Source organism: Electrona antarctica, assembly GCF_951216825.1.
Source record: "Electrona antarctica genome assembly, chromosome: 13".
NCBI lineage: Eukaryota > Metazoa > Chordata > Actinopteri > Myctophiformes > Myctophidae > Electrona > Electrona antarctica.
The window spans coordinates 50,473,856-50,478,855 of NC_136794.1; the positions used below are offsets into that span (position 1 = coordinate 50,473,856).

A 5,000-nucleotide genomic window follows, 5' to 3' on the forward strand; every position below is an offset into this window, starting at 1 on the left:
TATTACAATTTAAAATGGATTTAAAGCCACCAGTTTGAACCGAGATTGTAATCGATTGACGATAAATGTTTACATGCCTTCAGGAGACAGAGAGGGAGAAAGAACGTGCAGTGAGAGAATGGAATACGATTGGCTGAGTTTCAGTGAGGATGGAATACGATTGGCTGAGTTTCAGTGAGGATGGAATACGATTGGCTGAGTTTCAGTGAGGATGGAATACGATTGGCTGAGTTTCAGTGAGGATGGGATACGATTGGCTGAGTTTCAGTGAGGATGGAATACGATTGGCTGAGTTTCAGTGAGGATGGAATACGATTGGCTGAGTTTCAGTGAGGATGGAATACGATTGGCTGAGTTTCAGTGAGGATGGAATACGATTGGCTGAGTTTCAGTAATGCATGCGGTGGTGATCACCCTCACGGGGTCTCTCTCTCGCCACCACCAGAGCGTTGCATGTTGTGCATCATGTCGTGCTAATAAACCTTCGCTTCTGCAACCAAATGAACCCCTGGCATGACATGCAGGGGAACGAGTACCGAGCCCTGAGGGACCTCGGTCAACAAAGGAACGAGTACCGAGCCCTGAGGGACCTCGCTATGGGGTTTTAAGTGGTTGAACGTCACGAGATCCTCAATCGGAAAACCACTAAACACACAATATGACAAAAACAACAGCAGTATTTCTGAATCAATATTGTGTACTAATCAATACTCTCCTATTGCAATGTAGTATTTATTCCTATAGTAAACATGCCAAAACTCACTGTACCGTGATCCTGACAGTACATATCCTTTATGGGCGCCGTTCACTCCAGAAAACCACATGGAAAAGATTGTCATGCCAGGGTTTGGCCCTCGTGCACGCACGCACGCACGCACGCACGCACGCACGCACGCACGCACGCACGCACGCACGCACGCGTTAAAACAGCTCAACCGGCGTCTACAGTGGAAGCTAGTTGGAGGTCTATCTGGTCAGGATGACGATGGTTCACATGGTGATCTGACGTTTTGAACACATTTACATGTCAGTGAAGCCTTGGATATTATCACAATATGTATGTTACTTTTCAGGAGGTGAGAGAGAGAAAGAAAGAAAGACAGAAAGAAAGAGTTGCAATGGGTCCAATGTAATTATTATTTAGTCACAATAAGCTCTTGTTTCATTGGTTAAATATTTATAGAAATGTGATAAAATACATACGTGTTAAATGTGTTTATCGAGATCAAGCTATAAATATATATACTTATTATATCTATATTTGTTTCCGTGAGGAAAGTTAAGGCATTCATTTACAAGTTGAAATATGGATATGTAAGGTTTCTGCGCGACAGCAACCATGTCTTTATGAATCCAAAGGTCTCCTAGGAGGTGATGGATCTTTCAGACAACAACCATGTCTATTGTGGGTCTTTATGAATCCAAAGGTCTCCTAGGAGGTGATGGATCTTTCAGACAACAACCATGTCTATTGTGGGTCTTTATGAATCCAAAGGTCTCCTAGGAGGTGATGGATCTTTCAGACAACAACCATGTCTATTGTGGGTCTTTATGAATCCAAAGGTCTCCTAGGAGGTGATGGATCTTTCAGACAACAACCATGTCTATTGTGGGTCTTTATGAATCCAAAGGTCTCCTAGGAGGTGATGGATCTTTCAGACAACAACCATGTCTATTGTGGGTCTTTATGAATCCAAAGGTCTCCTAGGAGGTGATGGATCTTTCAGACAACAACCATGTCTATTGTGGGTCTTTATGAATCCAAAGGTCTCCTAGGAGGTGATGGATCTTTCAGACAACAACCATGTCTATTGTGGGTCTTTATGAATCCAAAGGTCTCCTAGGAGGTGATGGATCTTTCAGACAACAACCATGTCTATTGTGGGTCTTTATGAATCCAAAGGTCTCCTAGGAGGTGATGGATCTTTCAGACAACAACCATGTCTATTGTGGGTCTTTATGAATCCAAAGGTCTCCTAGGAGGTGATGGATCTTTCAGACAACAACCATGTCTATTGTGGGTCTTTATGAATCCAAAGGTCTCCTAGGAGGTGATGGATCTTTCAGACAACAACCATGTCTATTGTGGGTCTTTATGAATCCAAAGGTCTCCTAGGAGGTGATGGATCTTTCAGACAACAACCATGTCTATTGTGGGTCTTTATGAATCCAAAGGTCTCCTAGGAGGTGATGGATCTTTCAGACAACAACCATGTCTATTGTGGGTCTTTATGAATTCAAAGGTCTCCTAGGACAGGGGTTCTCAACCCGTGGGTCGCGACCCCTCGGGGGGTCGCCAAATTATTTTAGGGGGTCCCCAAATTATTTAAAAAAAAATATATATATATATATATATATATATATATTTTCACGATTTAAAAAAAATAGCAGACCTACAAGCTCGTAGCGCGCCACTCGGTGGCGCGCTATGAGCTTGTAGATCTGCTATTTTTCAATAGCTAAATTATAACAATGCTTAAAACACCAAAAGGGGTTCCCGCCCAAAATGGTTTAAGGTTATTGTAGCAGTCAATTTATATTGGGGGTTGGGAGGGGGCGGGGCGGGGGTCCCGAGACGTTGCCAAAGCATTTCCGGGGGTCCCCGGCCAAAAACGTTGAGAACCCCTGTCCTAGGAGGTGATGGATCTTTCAGACAGGTGCATCACAGACTGCTGCATCACAATGGAACAGCAATTAGACATTTGAGAATGTCTTTAAAAATGTAACAGAATCTCGGCTGATGGATAGGGTCACTATGTGAGCTTTATCCTATTTTCTACAATGTCATTGTGTATTTATTTGTTATGTAAAATGGTTTTATTTATCATAGCTATGACACATGGGTCTCCACCTCGTTTGGTTTGATGTAGATGGAAATGAGCCCCTGGATTTCATTGACATTTTTAATCCTCGATTGTTTCCTCTTACCAAAGTCTCTCTGCGCTTTAAATAAACAGAACCAAAAATAAACAGAACAGCGGCGAGATCGAGCAGTATAACCGGGCATTTTCTGGACATGTACACACAACCACACACACACACACACACACACACACACACACACACACACACACACACACACACACACACACACACACACACACACACACACACACACACACACACACACACACACAACCCCACACACACACACACACACACACACACACACACACACATACGTAACCGTAAGGAACGGCTCAGTGATCATTCAGACCAGCTGCCAAACCAGAAGAGAAGAAACATGTTAACCTGGTCCTCCTGGTCTCGGCCTCCGTCTGAGAGGATGGCACCCAGCGCAGAGAGAGAGACAGGAGAGAGAGAGAGACAGGAGAGAGAGAGACAAGAGAGAGAGAGACAGGAGAGAGAGAGACAGGAGAGAGAGAGACAGGAGAGAGACAGGAGAGAGAGAGACAGGAGAGAGAGAGGAGAGAGAGAGAGAGGAGAGAGAGAGACAGGAGAGAGAGAGACAGGAGAGAGAGAGGAGAGAGAGAGACAGGAGAGAGATAAACAGGAGAGAGAGAGACAGGAGAGAGAGAGACAGGAGAGAGAGAGAGACAGGAGAGAGAGAGACAGGAGAGAGAGAGGAGAGAGAGAGACAGGAGAGAGAGAGAGACAGGAGAGAGAGAGACAGGAGAGAGAGAGACAGGAGAGAGAGAGACAGGAGAGAGAGAGAGACAGGAGAGAGAGAGACAGGAGAGAGAGAGGAGAGAGAGAGAGAGGAGAGAGAGAGACAGGAGAGAGAGAGAGACAGGAGAGAGAGAGACAGGAGAGAGAGAGACAGGAGAGAGAGAGACAGGAGAGAGAGAGAGACAGGAGAGAGAGAGAGACAGGAGAGAGAGAGACAGGAGAGAGAGAGACAGGAGAGAGAGAGACAGGAGAGAGAGAGACAGGAGAGAGAGAGAGAGACAGGAGAGAGAGAGACAGGAGAGAGAGAGACAGGAGAGAGAGAGACAGGAGAGAGAGAGAGAGAGGAGAGAGAGAGAGACAGGAGAGAGAGAGACAGGAGAGAGAGAGACAGGAGAGAGAGAGAGACAGGAGAGAGAGAGACAGGAGAGAGAGAGAGACAGGAGAGAGAGAGAGACAGGAGAGAGAGAGACAGGAGAGAGAGAGACAGGAGAGAGAGAGACAGGAGAGAGAGAGACAGGAGAGAGAGAGAGACAGGAGAGAGAGAGAGACAGGAGAGAGAGAGAGACAGGAGAGAGAGAGACAGGAGAGAGAGAGACAGGAGAGAGAGAGACAGGAGAGAGAGAGACAGGAGAGAGAGAGAGAGACAGGAGAGAGAGAGACAGGAGAGAGAGAGACAGGAGAGAGAGAGACAGGAGAGAGAGAGACAGGAGAGAGAGAGAGAGACAGGAGAGAGAGAGACAGGAGAGAGAGAGAGACAGGAGAGAGAGAGACAGGAGAGAGACAGGAGAGAGAGAGACAGGAGAGAGAGAGACATGAGAGAGAGAGAGACAGGAGAGAGAGAGAGACAGGAGAGAGAGAGAGACAGGAGAGAGAGAGACAGGAGAGAGAGAGACAGGAGAGAGAGAGAGACAGGAGAGAGAGAGACAGGAGAGAGAGAGAGACAGGAGAGAGAGAGACAGGAGAGAGAGAGACAGGAGAGAGAGAGACAGGAGAGAGAGAGAGACAGGAGAGACAGGAGAGAGAGAGAGACAGGAGAGAGAGAGACAGGAGAGAGAGAGAGACAGGAGAGAGAGAGACAGGAGAGAGAGAGAGACAGGAGAGACAGGAGAGAGAGAGAGACAGGAGAGAGAGAGACAGGAGAGAGAGAGACAGGAGAGAGAGAGAGACAGGAGAGACAGGAGAGAGAGAGAGACAGGAGAGAGAGAGACAGGAGAGAGAGAGACAGGAGAGAGAGAGACAGGAGAGAGAGAGAGACAGGAGAGACAGGAGAGAGAGAGAGACAGGAGAGAGAGAGACAGGAGAGAGAGAGACAGGAGAGAGAGAGAGACAGGAGAGAGAGAGACAGGAGAGAGAGAGACAGGAGAGAGAGA

The 5,000-nt window shown here is 46.8% G+C and overlaps 1 protein-coding gene across 1 annotated transcript in view; it reads right to left on the reverse strand.

Moving 5' to 3' along the window:
* LOC306935036 (protein unc-13 homolog B-like) overlaps positions 1-5,000 on the reverse strand; it is a 269,334-nt gene that overhangs the window by 82,251 nt on the left and 182,083 nt on the right. The gene's annotated exons all lie outside the window — the stretch shown is intronic.